Source organism: Helianthus annuus, chromosome 2 (genome assembly GCF_002127325.2).
Source record: "Helianthus annuus cultivar XRQ/B chromosome 2, HanXRQr2.0-SUNRISE, whole genome shotgun sequence".
NCBI lineage: Eukaryota > Viridiplantae > Streptophyta > Magnoliopsida > Asterales > Asteraceae > Helianthus > Helianthus annuus.
This window is the reverse complement of record NC_035434.2, coordinates 159,295,134-159,316,386: the sequence shown is the minus strand read 5'-3', so window position 1 is coordinate 159,316,386 and position 21,253 is coordinate 159,295,134. Positions and strand designations below refer to the sequence as shown.

Sequence of the window (21,253 nt, the reverse complement as noted above, 5' to 3'; positions counted from 1 at the left end):
GTTAGTATAACCTTTGATTATTTTCGCACTTTTGCACTTGTTTAAGAGATTATCTTAGTTATTGTAGTAGGCCCCTCTTTTGAAGGTGACGTTACCCTCAACCCAGTAGTTTGAGTCAGCAAGGATACAATCCTAAACGGTCGGATTATTGAAAGATAATGAATTAAGTTATTAATGCAAATTGTGGTAGGCCCCGCTTTCGGCGGTGACGTTACCCTCGGCTAAGTAGTCTGAGTCAGCAGGGATACAGTCCTAAATAGCCGGGTTATAGTATTAATAGTAGTTAACTTATGAGGGGGTCAAAGAGTTTGGATCCCCGCCATCCAATACCTATGGGTATTGAAGGAGATCTTACTAAATTTGACCCAGGTCCCAAGCAGGACCTCTAAACGCTGAACAAGGGCAAGACCCTTACCAAACCGTTCCCTTAACCCCCGACCAGGTAGCCAACATACCTCCATATAGACCGTGGAGATATGAATGGTGAAAATCTTTTATTTTAAAATAACGCCAAGACACCACGGACAAACGATAAGGAAAGATCACCTTCAACATAAGTAACTAGTTATTAAAGTCATTAATACAAAACCAAATAAAAAGTGCAAAAGATTAAAAATAAAAAGTATTATACTAAACACTTGTCTTCACCAAGTGATGTAAGAGACTTAGGCAAACATGGCCTTGATTGTCAAGAACTCTTACGATCAATCTTGGATCCCGAGACGACTCACACACTCTACGATGGACAATGGATGATGGTGGTGGATGATGGTGTTATGGTGGTGGTGGGTGGTGGATGAAGTGTGAGAGAGGTGGTGTGCCAAGGGATGAAATGGAATGAAGCCAAGCACCCCTATTTATAGGTTGAACAGAAGGCTGGGCACGGCCCCGTGTCCGCTAGACACGCCCCCATGCCCGTCTGACATTTTCTCTCTTCATTAATTGTAATTCGCAATTACAATTAATGCGCCTGCTGTACTTTCACCACGCCCCCGTGCCCGCTGGACACGGCCCCGTGGTGGGCAATGGAAGCTTCTACTGGTTTGTCTTTTCTGCTGCTTCCTGGGCACGCCCCCGTGTTCGCTGGACACGGGGCGTGTTCAGTCTCCGTTTTCTCTTCTTTGCCTTGGGAGGTGCTATTGAGGGTCCTGACAGTCTACTTTTGTTCCTTTTCTTGTATTTATGCTAGAATTAGTTGTCTTTTTGCTTCTTTTGTGATTTTGAGCTCATTTCATCCTGAAAATACAAAAGGAAGACAAAAACACTCTTTTTCCAACATTAGTACTTAAAAACGGTTAGTTTTATGCCTTAATTGATGTGATTTATATGTTGCATTTTACACACATCAGTGGGTCATATGGCAAAGATTATAGGGTTTGGCTCACAAAGTAGCCCCAGTAGCAGCAGCAGCCACAACAACATGAGAGGCAACAGCCTCAACAGAATCAGGGAAATCAAAAGGGGTGCTTTCAGTGTGGTGAAGAGGATCATTTTAAGCGGGATTGCCCTCTTCTTATCCAAAATACAGGCAACAACAACAACGCATGGAATAACAACAAAGAGAACAATGGTGAGAATGAGGCACGTGGTAGAGTATTTACTCTTGGCGCTGAGGAAGCTCGCAATGATGGCAATGTGGTGACCGGTACGTTTTCTGTGAACGATCTTTTCGCTTCTGTTTTATTTGACTCTAGTGCCGATTGGAGTTATGTGTCCTTGGGGTTCAATCGTTAGTTAGGGTTGACCCCCACACCTCTTGTAAATAAGCATGTAGTAGAATTAGCTAATGGTAAATTGATTGAAGCTTCTCATGTTCTTTTTGGTTGTAAGCTTGATTGTGACACCCCAGGAAAACCGGGAAAACCTTACAACTTAACTAGCTTCCTCAGTGAGTGCCATCAAATTTCGGGACGAAATTTCTTTCAACTTGGGGATGATGTGACAACTCGAAATTTAGAACCTTTCGTTGTAACTTGCTTGTACGTTATGTGACTAGTTAAAATGATAACGTGAACCTTTTTATATGATAAGTGCTTTGTTACGTGTGTATTATATATATATGTGTACGTGTTATATGTGAACCGAGAACCCGACACGAAACAACAAGGAACCCGACTCGAGACCATGAGGTCTCGAGTGACTAGTAATCGGTTTTGGGCCTTGGGCCGAGAACCTTTGGCCGGTTGGGCCTTTGGGCCGTGAACCCCACTCGAAACCCACTAAGGGTGCACACACTTGGAACTTGACTATATAAACTACCCTTAGTTAGTTTTTGCCATTTGTTGAACAATACAACACACACACTCTCCTACTTCTCTCTCTAAGCCTTAAGAACACAAACACATTTCCAAGACTCTCGGATCCACTCGGTTGACACAAGAAACTCTCGGATTTGGACTTTGGATCGGCACACACACACACCCTCGAAATCCATAACCGGTTAGTGTTCTTGATGTTTTGATTGAATGTTGGTGTTATGTTTGTATGATAAAATGCATGAGATGATGTTATTTGTTAGTATTTCTTGATGATCATTGTTGAATGCTTAGTGATAGTATGTTCATGTTATGCTTGTGCTTAAATAGATGCATAAATGAGATGATGTTTTATGTGTGTTAAAAAGTTTAGTGTTGGAATGTGTTCATGTGTTAAAGAGAGTTTAAACTATTAGATTTGATGATTCATGAAATCGGTTTACATATGTCATGAAATCGGCTAAGGAGTATGTTTGTCATGTTAGGATGCATGCTAGTAAATTGTATCTTGATGGTTGTTCATAGTTTTGTTTGAATAAAGGTTGAATACTTGATGAATATGGGTTTGAATGTGTGAAGAACACTTTGAATGATAGTTGAAGATTGAAAACCCTTGTGATTTTGATCCATCTTTGACCAATAACCTGATTAGGAAAACTGTTAGTGGAATGCTATTGGTTATTTCCGGATTTGGGCCTGATTATATTGTACCACTAATCTGACTACATCTGCATCAACACGTGAACTTGAAAACGACTGCTACCGACTCGCAATCACGCAGTTGCGACTCGCAACCACAGCGTGATGACTCGAGACCACGCGGTTGCGACTCGCAACCATAACAGGACAAGCCGAAACCACAGGATACGAGTCCCGTTGCGACTCGAGACCTCAGCATGATGAACCGAAATCATGGTTGCGACACCAGTTGCGACTCGCAACCATCCATGATCAACGCACAGCATGACTCGAGACCATGCTTGCGAGTCCGGTTGCGACTCGAGACCACACTTTGGGCCTTAGTTAGTGGGCCGGACTTATGAACTTCTGTGCTACTGTTGATGAGTTATTTGGGCCTGTTATCACGAGCCCAACTGTTTGGACTTTGAACTTGTGATTGACTGTTACCTGTGAACTGTGAACTGTTAAACGTGTCTGCCATACGTGTTGAACATTTGTGCACTACTTGGTTCGAACCTGATTATACGTGATATCCGTGTTAGGACGTTATTGACTACTTGCGACTTGATTGACTTTCTGTGATTAACTGCCGAGCAAACCAAGGTGAGTTCACACCCTTTACAAAGCATGGGATTCCCTGGGTTGGGAACGGGGTTAAGGAACGTGGTTCCTCGTCTACCTTGGGTAGGACGTCAGTGGTTCAGGAATGTGATTCCTCGTCCGGATGGACGGATAAACGTACTAGACTAAAACTCTATCACGAAGTCCCTCCTTTTTGTATCGACTAATCGCCGGGCCAATGGCGAGCGGGTCATTAGTTAGATAGCGCTATTTAGGTCTGACAAGCCTCACACCGTGCCGCAGAGGACGGGCGTGAACTAATGGATCTGGGGCACGTCAATGATGATAGACATTGATGTTTTCAGGGCACATAAACATGACTACAGTCAGCAATCGATACGGTAACGAGTCTAGTATACACATGGGGTAGCCCCCACGGCTGGAGAGCCAGATGATGTACATGGGGTAGCCCCCACGGCCGAAATGCCTGATAACTACATGGGGTAGCCCCCACGGCCGGAGTGCCGGAGTAACTGGGAACGAACTGGTCACGTTTTTAAAACTATGGGGTAACCCCCACGGCAGGATGCCAGATAAAGTAAACTGTTTTCGAAACAACTAAAACGAACGCCCACCCGTGAACTCACTCAACTAGTTGTTGACTCGTTACTACATGCTTTGCAGGACCATAGGTACTCAGTGGGAGCTTGCATGGAGGAAGATCGTTGTGGGACAGGGATTGCTACAAGACTATGTTAAACTTGAAACTTTTGGAACTTATGTTATAACTTTAAACTTATGCTTCCGCTTGCAACTTAAACTTATTTGTTTTGGAACACCAATCGTGAATGGTTAAACTTTTATAACTATTTATATGCTTGTTCAGTATGATTGGTGGCTGGATCCTGGTTAGTCACGCCTCCAAGCGGTAGTACTCCGCAGGTGGGATTTTGGGGGTGTGACATTGATCTCATGGGTCAAGTGTTCACCATTAACTTACTCCCTGTCACTCTTGGAAGCTTTGATGTGGTCGTTGGCATGGATTGGTTGTCGAAGCACCAAGCGGAAATTCTCTATAAAGAGAAAATCGTGTGTATCCCTCTCCTCATTGGGGAATCCTTTTCAGTACATGGTCATCGTAGTGGTGCCATTGTCGGCATCATCTTAGTCATGAAAGCCCAGAAGTGTCTATGAAAGGGCTACCATGCTATTCTAGCTCTTGTCACCGATTCACAACCTGAAGAAAGAAAGATCGAGGATCTTCTAGTAGTTCGTGAGTTTTCTGACGTATTCCCTGAAGAGTTGACCGGTTTACCTCCACATCGCTAGGTGGAATTCCAGATTGATCTTATGCCAGGAGCAGCTCCGATTTACTTGTGCTCCTTATCGTCTTGCACACGGAGAGTTGCAAGAGCTATCAAATTAACTTCAAGAGTTATTGGATAGAGGTTTTATCCGGCCCAGTTCTTCGCCTTGGGGAGCCCCTGGTTTGTTTGTAAAGAAGAAGGACGGATCTTTTAGCATGTGTATAGATTATCGAGAACTCAACAAGGTAACAGTTAAGAATCGCTATCCTTTGCCACGCATCATCGACTTATTTGACCAGTTGCAGGGGTCAAGTTTTTATTCGAAGATCGACTTAAGATCGGGCTATCATCAGATGAGAGTCCGAGAGGAGGGTGTTCCTAAAAAGGCTTTTAAAATGCGGTATGGGAACTATGAGTTTTTAGTTATGCCGTTTTGGTTGACGAACGCTCCAGCAGTCTTCATGGACCTCATGAACCATGTATGCAAACCGTATCTCAACGACTTCGTCATCGTGTTTATCGACAACATTCTGATCAATTCAAAGGGAAAGGAAGATCACGAGCGGCACTTATGTCTCATTTTGGAGCTCCTGAGGAAGGAGCAACTCTACGCGAAGTTTTCCAAGTGTGAGTTTTGGATTCGAGAGGTACATTTCCTTGGCCACTGTTGGACCGTGTGTGACCCTAAATAGTCAGTTTAAGGCAGTTCATCTTCATATACAAAGGCGGAATCAATGTAAACGAAGTCACAACAGCTTTTCCTTTCAATTTCCTTCTCTATTAATGCTTTCTGAGTAAATTTTGACAGCATTTCGACACCTAGCACATGACCTAATTTCGCTCCAACGTTACAAATGAAGATCACACATAGGTATTTATAGTGAATCTGATTTTGCTCCAAACAGCAGGAGCGAAACCCCATGATCACTTTAGGAGCGAAATCACCATGTAACTATAGGAGCGAAATCACCTATTTGACTCTAGGAGCGAAATCAACAATGATCTGATTTCGCTTCAAATGACACAAGTGTCATTTGGAGCGAAATTAACAAGCTAAAACCAATTTCTTGATTTTTGTGCTCCAATCTAACCTATCTAGACCTAAGACTCGATACTGACGCAGTTAACATACATTCAATGCACCAACAGACTCCCCCTTGGATGTTTATGAAGTCTTCGGCGTCGAGTCTTCAGTCTTGGTCTTTTCTCCAACTCTGTCTTCTCAGGTTCAGGAACTCTTCCTGTCTCTATCTTCAATCTCCCCTTTGACTATTGATCCAGAACTCTAGACTCCCCCTCTAAGAATGCTGGGATCTAGGATCTTTAACTGGTTCAAACTTCCCCCTCTCGGAATGCTGGGATCTAGGATCTTTATCTGGTTCAAACTTTGACTTTTTGAGCCATGGAGATGATAAAATCTACAACCTGTTACTCAACCAATAACATTACAAACTATTGATTTTAACAATAGAATACAATATCTATCAGTTTTAGAAATCCACTCAAGTATTCAGGTCCAAATTAATGATCCTGATTACTCAATTAATCTACCAAGTTCAACTTAATGATCTTGGTTGATTTCAGACAAACACACTGATTTAGATTATCATTTTCAAACATTTTCTGAAAATAACAAGCATCAAGTTAATGAACTTGTTTTTGACTTTTAACAACTCAAACTTCATCAAGATAAGCTCTCCTCATTCTCCAGACCAGAACTTCTCCTGCATCTGCTTCAGCTTACGAGAATCCAACGATCGACTCTCCACTTTGGTTTGTCAGAAAATAAAGCAGAAAGAAAATATTTTTGGATTTTTAATAAAGTTTCTAAACTAGGAAATGAAATATGAAAACTTAAATTGCAGAATGTAAACAAAGTAAACTATTTACAAACTTATTTTTGGTGGGCGTGTTAGGGAATCATATCAGTTATCAGACAAGTTACCAGTACCGTTAAGCTTTAATTCATACTGAGAATTAAACAATTCATGTAAATTGTCGATATACTGATCCACTTTAAATTCTCACACAAATTTCAATTAATTCAGGATACGATTTAAATGTCTTAGGAACTTAACTCGTTCATGTGTCCCACCTCTTGAATATACTCCCGTATCCAGAATCCCAATATTCAGTCTTACAGGTGAGTATACCACAGCTTATACCACAGCTGATATCTGTAAGGGGTTAAATGCGAGGGCAGTGAGAGCTCAGGTCGATACTTCCGTATACACAGAGAGATGACGGCTTCGACTTTTCGGTGTGACCCCTTTAGAGGATCTTTTGTTTCAACAGCACTGATTATCAATTTTATTGTTTAATCAAGTTGCTGAGGGCGATGCTATGTTTCAAGCATTTGCGGAAAGTATTATTCGGGGACTAGGTCAGGACTTCCGTTCAGCAGAAGTCCCGGAATAATACCCCTGATAAGATAACACTGAGTATAAAGACCTAGTATTTCAGAAAGAGGGACCTTTCAAACGAGATTTCAGGGGTTACCTATATATCCAAGTAGTGTTCCCCACGAATTTTGCAAGTTTGAAATTTTAGGTTTATATCCCGAAAAAATCTACTAAATATGCGAAAACCTATCGACACATCATCCGTGAGACTGTTTTACTCTTTATACTTCACAAATCTTTAGCATACTGTAACTGTCAAACCGATGTACTATCATTTTCCTTATATACACAAGCTCTTTTTCAGATTTTATATTATTTTTGGATTTTGAAATTTTATCATGTTTTTGTATTTTTTTAATTTTTTTTAGTGTTTTTGTCTTTTTCTGAAAATCTATCTACATCTACACCCCCTAAATACCAAAACATGTAAAAAATCGACAAACCATTGCAGATTGTTTCTCATCTTCATCCACAACAATATTCTCATCATCGCCAACAATTCCATCCAACACCGAAAGAAGCTTCATACCATTTAGTTTTAAATGATATTTAAAACGTGTTTTATCAAAAGCTTTGGTATGTAAATCAGCTTTCTGTTCGTCAGTGTGGATTTTCTCTATTCGAATCAACTTCTTCCTGAAGCAATCTCGGATGAAGTGATGTCGAATTTCTATGTGTTTAGTTTTAGCATGATGTACTGGATTCTTTGTTATATTTATAGCGGCCTCATTATCAACAAAAAGAAGTGTGTTAAGAAACTGCAAACCGTAGTCACGCATCTGTTGCTGTATCCACAGGATCTGAGAGCAGCAACTACTAGCAGATATGTACTCCGCTTCACATGTAGATCGCGCCACAGACGTTTGTTTCTTACACTGCCACGTAACCAAACGCGGTCCAAAGAACTGGCATCCTGCAGTTGTTGATTTTGAATTGACTTTGCAGCATCAAAAATCCGAATCGGAGTACCCTTCGAGCGTAAAGTCGCCTTTCCTAGTATACAACAACCCTAATGAAGGAGTTCCTTTCAGGTAGCGCAATACCCTCTTCACAATAATCATGTTTAAAGCTCTCGGGTTAGATTGATATCTTGTTGCGAGGCGTGTTTGGTACATGATATCAGGACGTGAAGCAGTTAAGTACATCAAAGAACCTATCATGGAACGATAGAACGTCTCATCTGCCCTGTCTCCGGTGAGATCTGGGTGAATCCCATGATTTTTTGCAAGTGGTGTAGCAGCTGGAGTAGAACTTGACATCCAAAATTTCTCTAGAATATCACGAACGTACTTCGTCTGTTGAATTTCATTTCCCCCATTGATGACATTTCAAACTTTTGCTTCATCACTGATGAAAAGTCTTTGCATAGACTCTTATTTGTTGACCCAAAAATTATATCATCCACATAAATTTGTACTATCAGAAGATGTCCGTCGACCACTTTGGTGAAGAGAGTGGCATCCACTTTTCCATGAATGAAGCTGTTGGCTAGTAGGTGTTGAGACAAAGTCTCGTACCAAGCTCTCGGGGCCTGGTGTAAACCCTACAGCACTTTGTCAATTAAGTAGACCTTGTTTTTGTGGATTGGGTCGGTAAAGCCCGGCGGCTGTCCGACATAAACCTCCTCTTTAACCTTCCAATAAAGAAACGACGATTTCACATCTAGCTGATATACGTTGAAGTTCTTCCAAGATGCAAATTCCCGGAAAATTCTGATTGCTTCTAGTCATGCCACAGGAGCGTACAGTTCAGTAAAATCAATCCCCTCCTGTTGACTAAAGCCTTAAACAACAAGTCGAGCCTTTTTTCGTACAACAAATCCTTTGTCGTCTCTCTTACACTTAAATACCCATTTCGTATTGATTTTCCTGTGACCATCCAGCAAATCAACTAACTTCCACACTCCCAACTTTTCAAACTGACTTAACTCTTCTTGCATCGCAATGACCCAAGAGTCTTCAGTAAGCGCCTCTTTGTAAGTTCGAGGTTCGATCTGCGAAATAAAACAACTTAATTAAAATTCAGTTTGTAAAGGTGTTACTGTAGAATAAAAACATGTAAGGCCCTGGTCAATTTGACGTCTCGTGCGAACGCCTATTTGCAACTCTCCAATGATCAACTCTTCTAGATGGTATGAAAGAGTTCTTGGCATCACTTCGCTTGGAACATCTACATTGCCTTCCAGATTAGTAAGATTCTGATCTGCATCTTGTTCACCAATTTGGTTTGTTTGACTTGAAATCTGGATCTGCTCCCCCTCAGAATCTGAATCACCAAGATCAAATACTGGCATGTTCTCAGCTTCTTGATCATCATTCTCTTCCGACTGATTACCAGGAGCAACTTCATCATCATGTTCACCAGCATTGCTAGGACCTGCTTCATCGTCATTTGAAGTTTCCCGAGGTCTTCTAGAATACTCAGCTGGGAACCTGTGGTGCGACTCATACTCTCACAAAATATCCAGCTCATCAAAGAAATCTTCATCTTCCTCTGATTCTTCTCTCATGTTAAACGAATCCCATAACTTGTCATAATGATAACGCCATGAATCTCCTAGATTTTGCGGCGGCATAGTATAACCTTGTCATTCAACATTTGCAGCTTCAATAATCCGCTTCTCACTTGGAACAAAGACACATCGCATAGGGCTTGCATAACCAACAAATATACCCTCAATGCACTTTGGACCAAACTTTCCATGAGGCTCTATAAAAGTACAGGGTGACTCGAACGGTTCTAGATACTTCAAATTTGGTTTGCGGTTATTGATCAGCTCAAAGCATGTTTTGTTGAACTTCTTGACAGTGAGAACTCTGTTGAGCGTATAGCATGCAGAAGAAACAACTTTGTCACACCCCGACCACATAAAACAACAAAACGTGGCGGAATCGTCGGGGAGTGTTGTAACAGAATCATTGTTTCATAACACATGGAAAATTGATATGTTGTTTTATTGATTAAAAGAGTTACAATGTCTTAACAAACAAAGAAGTATAATAGAATTTAACTAGTCTTGCATCTTTTATTGTCACTAAGGCCCAAGTCCGCCTAAGTGTATCTTGATCCATCCTATGCATCATCTCCTGAAACACATGTGAAAATAGGTACGTCAGCATAAAAATGCCGGCGAGTACATAGGTTATATTGATTTAGGATTCATGACTTATAAGTTTAGAAAAAGTTGTTTAACAAAAGGTTAGTCATGATCCTTGTAAAATGTTTTGCTTTATAAATTATTTGAAAAGCGATGATAGATATGTATAGTTAAAAGAATAATGCAAGGTTAAATGAATAACCAAGTAAAATGAAATTGTATAAAACAAACTGTTTTGTAAAACAATGTCTTGTGAAAAATATGTTATTTCTAAAAATATATAAATCCAAATTGAATGATTTAAATAACGCTACGACATGTAATACAATACAAGCACTTATATATAGGAAGTACAAGCGGCGTATCCACCATGCTTGTATCACATTACACACGTCTCGTTACTTAAATCACTTACCCAAACAAACCACCAATGTAAATTGCCCATGTCTAAACCATTTGTCAAATGTCTTTGTGAAAACCATGTCAAAATGTCTATGTCAACATGTAGTCCATGAAATGTGTATATCAATATCAAAATGTCTATGTCAAATGTCAATCATGTAATGTGTAAACAAACTGTCATGTATGGCAAGTGAAATATGTATCAACTAAACCATAGGTAAAATGCACAAAACAATGTATTGAAGTAAAACATGGTTTAAATCAATGTTATGTTTTGTGGAAATGCATGCTATACTGAATACAAACATTTATGCGGTATTGTGAAAATGCATACATCCAAGCCTTGTGACTGTGGTGATAAACCCTTAAACAAATTAAAAGTCTATCTGTCTAAATGTTTTAATCAAATTTGGTCATTCCTTCCATCCAAACATACCTAGGATGATAGGAACGGGAGTTGTCAATTCCTATGGTACCATTACCTACTAACGAGCGGCGTGATCAAAGTTAATGAATGTATATGGTCCCACTTAAACAAACCAAATGTCATACCCAAAATGTAAGCATGTGATGTAAAACAAATGCACTAAGTATGATGAACATACATAGCGTGTGATGTAAAACAAATGCACTAAGTATGATGAACATACATAGCGTGAAAAGGTAATGTAAAACAAAGTATGCGCTAAATGAACATACGTAGCATGAAATGTCATGTAAAATGATGTACTAAGTATGCACACAATGGACATACATAGCAAAAACATAATGAAATCGTGTACTAATGTACTAATGAACATAGCTATTATATGATATGAAAACATGGAAAGCATGAAAGTAACAAGTAGGCACATGTGTTTCACCCCAAAATGTTTGAAAAATAGTAAAAGAGGGGTCTATGTACTCACTTGAGGGTTCTTAGAAGTCTTGAACAACAACTAAGCAAAGCTAAAGGAATCACGAAAATCAAACGACACCCTATATAGATAACTACATAAATAACCGGACCTAAATCGGGAGATTGGATAGTATGAGGTTTCGTAAACCAAATGAGTATTGGAACTCATATTATATGGTTTAACAAAGCCCACATACTAAAATGAAACCTAACCTAAGTGCTTACGACCCATTACGACCCGTTTATGTAGCTTATGCTACTTTAACGCGTCGTTCGCGTAAAGCACGTTCGGACCGCTTAACTAGTCCTATGACAAGTATTATATGTCTTAACATGTCTAATATTGTTGCTAAATCAGTTTAGATGTCAAAAATTAAGTTACATATGGTTAAAATGAATTTATGCGTAAAAAGGGTATTTTGGTAATTTACCTAAGGCATATAAACTACCTATCATACAACTACTTAAACGACATAACCATAAGGTATAACCTTGGAAGGTTATTCCCTATACAACTATGGTCACCTAATGTGTTTGGTCGGATCCTAATGATCGACCAAATGGGTCAGGTTCGAAAGTATAAGCGATTGATTAGATCGCTTACCTTTACGAACCTAGACAAGCACAATTCTAAAAGCGGCGAGCTAAACATGCTAGAACATGTTTAGTTAAGTTAGAAAAAAGGTTTGGTATCAAAACAAACGGTTTTGATACCCTAGAGTAGCTTGGTTACAAAATACGTGAGAAAACGCATTTTGACCGAAACTACGACTCATCACTGAGCCTAGATAATGTGGTAATCAGTAGGTATAGTCACTAGGGACTATAACCATCGTGATTATGCTCACGTTATGAAGTTCAAACAAACTTCGCGTTGATTATAAACTGGTCAACGTAGAAAGTCAAAACACAGTTTGACTTTAACGCTAAAACGAACGGAAAGCACGAAAGAATACTTATAGAAGGTCCCCGCAAGATTGATTTCCAAGTATTTCTCAGGTATGAAGTGATAACCACTCCAACTTAGAGAAAATATCAGAAATCAAGTGGGTTGGAAGTGAATTCATGGAGGGTATTTATAGATTTCGTAGAACCGTTAGGATCGTTTCTTGAATTTCGAGCTTCGATCTCAACCCTCCATGTGTGGCCATTGTTTTACAAACCTAGGGGCATCCAAAACCAACCCACAAGATGCAAGAAACCAGGGGTAAAGGTGTGAAAAAGCTGGAACAAGCTGGAAAACACTTTCTAATGTCTGGGACCTGCTTATAGACCGTAAGACCATTCCCATATGGTCCGTAAGGACCTTGCAGGTCTGATACTTTCTAGCAATTGCAAAATGGTCCATGCACTTGAGAAACATGCATTTCGGCCCATTTTTGACACGTTTAAGCCACGTTAACCCCATTTCGAAGCTCTAAAATGAAGTTGAAGTATAGGGAACTTAAAATGTGCTAAAAATATCTAGGATGTCGGCTCGTTTGGTCGTACGGTTGCGTTGTTCGGTTAATTACGACGAAAGTCGTAACGAACGAAAAAAACGATCCAAATTATGCAACGAATGGATTTTTATCAAGCCAATCACTAATGTTGATGCATGGAATGTTTGTTGACTTCGTCTACATCAAGTCTTAGGTCAAGATTGATTAAATTAGGAGCTAGAAAGTCAAAAACATGTTCTATGTTGATAGTTTCGCTTATTTGTACATATGTTCAATTGGTTCCGCTTGAGTGTCATAGAGGTTTTGCTTCAAGGGTTTAGAAAAGGTTCCGCTTGTATGACATGACATACAAGCGAAACATCAGTGCCTATAAATAGGTTACAGAAGCGAAACTGTTAGGGTGGTTGATATACGTTGGAGTGAAACTGTGTGAGAGCTTTAGGTGCGAAACTCTGTCAAATCAATATCAGAAAGCAATAAAAGGAAAGGAATTGAAAAGGAAAAGCTGTGTAACATCATTTACATTGATTCCGCCTTTGTATGTGAAGATGAACGCTCTCGACTGACTGTTTAGGGTCATAACACGGTCCAACAAGTGGCATTAGAGCACAGGACGAGGAGTTCATACTACTACAGCTTGAATCTACAGAATTCTCTCGATTCTACTCACTTTCTCTCATACTTTTTCAGTTTGAACTGGTTGCTACGGTTGAAATGGCCTGAATTTTGACAATAACGTGTGATATGTAGTAATAACAAACCCTAGAAAATCTCAGGTTAAAATTCGGACTAAAACATGGTGAAAATTGGTTAGAACTAGGTTCCGCTTATACAGACATCGAGGTTCCTCTTGAAAGACCTAGTTTCGTTGATAAGTTTCGCTTGTAATTCACAGGTTTCGCTTGAAACTACATAGGTTTCGCTTGAAATACATACTTTTGCTTGTAAGTTTCGCTTGAAAGGACATATAGTTTCGCTTATTTGAACCTTTCGCTCTTAGGTTTCGCTTGAAAGATCAAGTGGGTTTCGCTTGTAGTGACAATTATGTAGTTTCGCTTGACTGTTACTGAGAGTTTCGCTTATCCGGACTTCTAGTTTCGCTTTTAAGGACAAATCTGGTTTCGCTTTTCTGTCAAAAAAATAGTCTCGCTTGTTTGAACCATATTGTTTCGCTTATTTGGACATTTACCTGGTTCGCTTATTCGGACATTGGAGTTCCGCTTATCTGACACTTATCAGTTTCGCTTTTTTGTCATAATTGCTGATAGTTTCGCTTATCAGTCATCACTTTCTAAAATTTCGAAAATTTGTCTAAGTGTTTGCTGATTTTGCAGGTACAATCACGATGGATGATATATTCTTGAACCCATTCAGCGATATGTACGCGTTTGCGGGAAATTCCGGAAATGATGACACTTCTTCATCAAGTAACACGAATGAAAATCCAACTGTTGTGAAGAAAAAGGAAGCTTGGGAATCGGAGAGTGCCTTCGGAACATTCAATAAACCCCCATAGCTAATGGCTATTGAAGAGTATAGCAGATGGTCAAGAAAGTTTGAAGACTGGTTGATGGCGTTTGCGCTTGCTAGTTGGAAGAGTTTGAAGAACGGTTATGATCATGGAAATAAATCTGGTGAAACGTTAACCTCAGCTGATGAGATTGATTCGTTTGTTGCCGAACAGAAGTGTATAGCATTATTATTTCAGTCTGTTCGAGAAGACATTATCTCTCTGATCGATTATTCGAACGCAAAAGATCTGTGGAATAAACTTCGTGTTAAATGTTTAGGAAGTTCTGATATTGTCAAAAACAAAAGAAAACTTCTTAGAAAAGAGTTTGATCTTTTTGGATGTCTGAAAAACGAGTCAGTTTGCAAAATGATAGAACGGTTTGGTCATCTGAAACTGGAATTAGCACGTCATGATATCATATATCCTGAGGATGAGCTTATCGACAAATTGTTTGATTTGTTACCCGACGAGATGGATTGGAGGTATTATGCGTTGATGTTGAAGAATACCATCAAAGATCCTGAAAAATTGACTTTGGATCTGCTGATTGAGAAACTCGAGAGTCACGAGTTGGAACTGAAGAAAACATACAAAGTCAATAACTCATCTTATTAACAGTATCTGGATCTGTATTATCCGAAAAGCATGATGCCGAAAGCAACTTCTCCAAAGACTGCATTTTCTGCTGAGAATGTGTCCTCAGTGAACAAAGAAAGTCAAAGTAGTGGAAACCACAGTGGTTATCACAGTGGATCTTCATCATCTGCAAGTCATTCTGATGCAAAGAATCGTTTTCAATGCAACATCGCAATAGATTTGAAGAATGCTCAGAATTTTGATGAAGAGTCGGCAAAGCAGCAGATGGTCTTCTTGGCATCGTTATTGGAATCATATGAAGGGCTGGTAGCTGGGAAGATCGGAAACACAAACCTAACAAAGGAGGATTATGATCAAATAGATCCTAAAGAAATGGGGTTAATCGATATTCGTTGGGCTATGGCTAGTGCTGTTCGTCGTGCTCAGAGGTTCATGGAGATAACAAGCAGAAAATCGATTGGTGGTCCGTCTACAAATTGGGGTTCGATAAATCCAAGGTGACATGCTTCAAGTGTAAGCAGAAAGGTCACTTCAAATGGGAGTGTAGAAACGCTTATGCTGATGAGTCGGAGAACCCTTTCAGAGATGATTACTACAAGAAGGCGATTTATCACCAGAACAAATCTGAACCGCCTAGATTGAAGCCAGTTGAAGACACTAAAGAAAAGTCTAGGGCTCTGATGTGTGTCGGTGTGTATATAATTTAGATAAATAATTAAGCCCTTTTTACACCATTAGCCAAGTTTTAAATTTATAAAACACGATATTTACTAACACTAAACACACATATGGGCAAGTGCACCCATCGTGGACGTAGTATAGTGTTGGTAAGATACCGAGGTCGTCCAAGGACACAAGAGCTTTTAATACCGGTTTATCCTCAACGTCTAATCAAATCAAAAAGTTAGAGAAATGTTTTTAAACTAAGAAAATAAAAACTAACTAAATGCTGAAAAATAAAAATAAAATAAAAATAGATAGACAAGATGAATCACTTGGATCCGACTCGTGTATTAGTATAACCTTTGATTATTTTCGCACTTTTGCACTTGTTTAAGAGATTATCTTAGTTATTGTAGTAGGCCCCTCTTTTGAAGGCGACGTTACCCTCAACCCAGTAGTTTGAGTCAGCAAGGATACAATCCTAAAGGGTTGGATTATTGGAAGATAATGAATTAAGTTATTAATGCAAATTATGGTAGGCCCCGCTTTTGGCGGTGACGTTACCCTCGGCTAAGTAGTCTGAGTTAGCAGGGATACAGTCCTAAATAGCCGGGTTATAGTATTAATAGTAGTTAACTTATGAGGGGGTCAAAGAGTTTGGATCCCCGCCATCCAATACCTATGGGCATTGAAGGAGATCCTACTAAATTTGACCCAGGTCCCTTGCAGGACCTCTAAACGCTGAACAAGGGCAAGACCCTTACCAAACCGTTCCCTTAACCCCCGACCAGGTAGCCAACATACCTCCATATAGACCGTGGAGATATGAATGGTGAAAATCTTTTATTTTATATAGACAGTAAAATAATGCCAAGAAACCACGGATAACCGATAAGGAAAGATCACCTTCAACATAAGCAACTAGTTATTAAAGTCATTAATACAAAACCAAATAAAAAGTGCAAAAGATTAAAAATAAAAAGTATTATACTAAACACTTGTCTTCACCAAATGATGTAAGAGACTTAGGCAAACATGGCCTTGATTGTCAAGAACTATTCTATCAATCTTGGATCCCGAGACGACTCACACACTCTACGATGGACAATGGATGATGGTGGTGGATGATGGTGTTATGGTGGTGGTGGGAGGTGGATGAAGTGTGAGAGAGGTGGTGTGCCAAGGGATGAGATGGAATGAAAACAAGCACTCCTATTTATAGGCTGAACAGAATGCTGGGCACGGACCCGTGTCCGCTGGACACGCCCCCGTGCCCGTCTGACACTCTCTCTCTTCATTAATTGTAATTCGCAATTACAATTAATGCGCCTGCTGTACTTTCACCACGCCCCCGTGCTCACTGGACACGGCCTCGTGGTGGGCAATAGAAGCTTCTACAAGTTTGTCTTTTCTGTTGCTTCTTGGGCACGGCCCGTGCTGGCTGAGCACGGGGCGTGTTCAGGCTTCTGTTTTCTCTTCTTTGCTTTAGAGGATGCCGTTGAGGGTTCGGGCAGTCTACTTTTATTCCTTTTCTTGTATTTATGCTAGAATTAGTTGTCTTTTTGCTTCTTTTGTAAATTTGAGCTCATTTCATCCTGAAAATACAAAAGGAAGACAAAAACATTCTTAATTGATGTAATTTATATGTTGCATTTTACACACATCAAATACCCCCACACTTGAATTTTTGCTTGTCCTCAAGCAAAACTCTTTAAATATGGCTTACACTCCCAAATAGAATGGGTAGAAGAGAAAGTTTTTGGCTTGTCATAGAGTGTCGGGAATCGAAGATCTTTTTGGGTTTTATTTTTATTTATTTACAATCCTATTCGTTATGATTTATTTAGAACGTTTCATAGGATAAATTACTTATTTGGGCATAACATGCCTTTTTAAAATTTCATTTATATACAAGTTCACATACCTCACGGGATAAATCACTCAACACTCGGCCGAGGGTGTATTTTTTTAGTGAATCACTCGAGAGCGGCATGGAACTTACGCCTTCCATAGGCTTGCCAAGCAATCAATCCTCATCCTTTTTAACTTTATACCTTTGTAAATATCAAGAGGACTTTTTTTTGGGTGAAGGGTTAGGCTTGGGCTAAAGGTGGGTGGTTGGGTTAGTGGTTAGTAAAAGGGCGAAAAGAGTAAAAAGCGTCGGTTTTCGTAACACCCTTTGTTTTTAGTGACTTTTTATTTTGAAGTATTTTTCCAAACAAGCTTTTGTTTGTATAGCTTTGTTTGTTTTTAACTTCATCATCATTTTTTTTGATCAGTCACATAAAAGAACGAGCTTGCGAAAAACCGAGCTTGTTACTAAAATAAAGAGTGAAAAATAAAAAGGGGTTTTGGTGGGTAAAAAGGGTTTAGGGTAATGAAATGAAAGGTTTAGGCTCAAAGGGGTTAACTAGGGGGATTTTTGGGTAGGTGGTAAAAAAAATGAAAAATAATGGTGTAGAAAGAAAAATGGTTAGTCCTAATGCCTCCATCATTTACTTACTTGGGTTTAAGTTGGTAAGGACCGGGAATGAATCGTGGTGGCAAGTTCTAGAGTTGTAAGAACCAAGCGGCTATTCACACAAGAAACGAAAAAATGAGCATTTAGTCTAAAGATGTAAATTTGTATGCTCAATAAAGGCTCAAAACTCACTTTTGTGGGAATGGGTTTTTAATGTGATCAAATATATATAATCGAATTTTAACTAGTCTTGTTACCGTTTCATAATTTTCTTATGTTGGTTCTTGTTATCACGACGCTCTCGGTTGTAAATTTTATAAAAATATAACCTTATTAATCTTGTGATTCCTAACTTAAACTTTAGACAAGTAAAAAAATGAAAAATTTTTTTGAAAAAAATTTGGGGTGTTTAGCGGTTCCAATAGAGTTTTGTGTAAGGCTTGTTGTTAGGACTTGCAAAATTTCAAAGTGTTAGCTTCCCCCGCACACTTAAATTACACATTGTCCTCAATGTGTCCCAAAAATAAATTTTTAGGTTGATTGGATGTGTAATGTGGTGTTAGAAAGCAAAGATTTATGTTACTGGCAGTCTGGACACGGCCCCGTGGGGACCGGACACGGCCCCGTGTCCAGTTACCTGAACTGGGCGTTTTTCTGCAGGTGGCTCAGCACGGGGCCGTGTTGGTTGAGCACGACCCGTGTTGAGCCTTCTGTGACGGAGATTTGTGTCGGGTTGCTCCGTTCTTTGTGCATGGGGCCATTTTTCTCGTTCCCTTTTTCATCCATTACCACCACTAGTGTGTTTTATTCCTGCAAATTAAAACTAAAAGATTAAACTAAACTAAGGATAGTTCCGCGGAATGCTTCCGTGGTGCGCCACGTTTATAAGGGTCCTTGGCTAGACCCAATGCGAGGTTATATGTTTTCTGAGTGGGACGCTTGGCGTCCCATGTTACACCGTCGGAGAGCAGCATCCAAGCTCGAATCAATAACCTTCTTGTAATCGACCGGGTCGTCGTCCTCTATTCTCTTCCCAACTCTGAACTTTACTTCATCATCCCCATACCTCAAGGTGAGTGTTCCGTCATTCATATCTACCACTGCTTGGGCGGTGGCAAGGAAGGGTCTCCCTAGTATGAGGGGGACCTCGGTGTCTTCCTCCATATCGAGTATGACAAAGTCGGCTGGATAGACGAATCTGCTTACCTTTACCAAGACATTTTCGATGACACCTTGTGGAAATTTGACGGATCGATCAGCGAGTTGTATGCTCATTTTTGTAGGACTCGTGGTTCCCAAGCCGAGTCTTTTAAACATTGATGAGGGCATGAGGCTAATGCTAGCCCCAAGGTCGGCTAGGGCATTAGGAACGGGGGATTCCCCTATTAAGCAGGGAATCGTGAAGCTTCCGGGATCGATTTTCTTTTAGGGAAGTTTATTGAGTACGAGGGCAGAGCATTCTTCACCTAAATTGACGAATTGCAAATTTCCAATTTTTTTTTTATGCGTAAGGAAGTCCCTCATGAATTTAGAGTATTTGGGCATTTGGGTTAGGACCTCGATAAAAGGAATATTGACATGCAATTGCTTTGATAGACTTTCGAACTTTGCGAATTGCTCATTGGTCTTTTGACGAATTAACCTACCGGGGTACGGAACTCGAGGAGCTTTGGTAGGCTCTGGTGACGGAGGGGAGTTCTTCTCCTGCAGAGGTGTGGGTACTGTTTCTTCTGTTGGCGGCGGCGCTTCTGCAGGCCCTATGGTGCGGTTTCGTAGCGTGATGAGGTGAACTTGCGGTTTTGGGTTTGTTTCGGTATTGCTAGGTAATGCGCCTTGCGGTCTCTCGGCAAAATTTTGAGCTATTTGATTTAATTGTTTTTCTATGTTTTGAATACTAGCTTGTTGATTTCTAAAATTTGATTCTAATTGTAGAAATCTTTCCGAGTTTTTCTTTTCAGTGTCGGAGATGAGGCGAGATACATTATCTTCGAGCCTTTCTCGTCCACTTTGTTGTTGAGTGAAATTTTGTGACTCATTTCTTGGTTGTTGAAAGTTTGTTCGTTGGGTTTGTTGGTTACTACTATTGTCGGGTTCTCTCCAACCAAGGTTTGGGTGGTTTCGCCATCCTTGGTTGTAAGTTCACGTTGGGGGACCCGACGGCCTAGGTCTATTATCAATGTAGTTTACCATTTCTTGTTGATCGTCCGTTTCTTTTATACAACTCCAATTTTCATGTGACCCACCACACCCTTCACAAGCCATAACCGAGACTGCTTTTGTCATTTCCAATTTTTTTATTTTTGAAGAAAGGGCCTCGATTTGGGCTTGTAAAGAAGTGCTTTCATCGACCTTATGGGCGCCCGGGGAAATAGATTTATTCCCCCGGGGGGTGTGCCATTGAAAATTGGTTTGAGCAATTTCCTCAATTTGATTATATATTTCGTGCGGGCGTCGATTACCTAAAAGTCCCCCGGAGCTAGAATCAAGTGTCTGCCTTGTGTGTGGCAACAATCCATTATAGAAAGTGGATACTTGTTGCCATATCGCAAGGCCGTGATGTGGACACTTGCGTAATAACTCCTTGAACCTTTCCCAAGTTTCATATAAGGATTCCCCGTCCTCTTGTGAATATGTATTAATTTCAGTCATTAATTTAGCAGTTTTAGCGGGAGGGAAATACTTATATAGAAATTTTTGGGCTAGTTCATCCCAGGTGTTTACCGATCCAGCTGGGAGGGCGTTGAGCCAAGCTTTCGCTCGGTCTTTTAGTGAGAAAGGAAACATACGGAGGCGGATGGCATCATTTGATGCTCTGTTGATCCGAAAGGTATCACATATTTCTAAGAAATTAGTGATATGTAGATGGGGATCCTCGTCCGCAAGCCCATGGAAGGTTGCGGAGTTTTGGAGCATTTGTATCAAATGCGGTCGAAGTTCGAAGTTATTAGCTTCAACATTCGGAGCATTGATAGCA

The 21,253-nt window shown here is 40.1% G+C and overlaps 1 non-coding gene across 1 annotated transcript; it reads left to right on the top strand.

Moving 5' to 3' along the window:
* Positions 1–20,827: 20,827 nt before the first annotated feature.
* Positions 20,828–20,934, top strand: LOC118489842. The gene has a single exon (XR_004887855.1). It is a non-coding gene; the product is annotated as a small nucleolar RNA R71 (small nucleolar RNA).
* Positions 20,935–21,253: the final 319 nt, after the last annotated feature.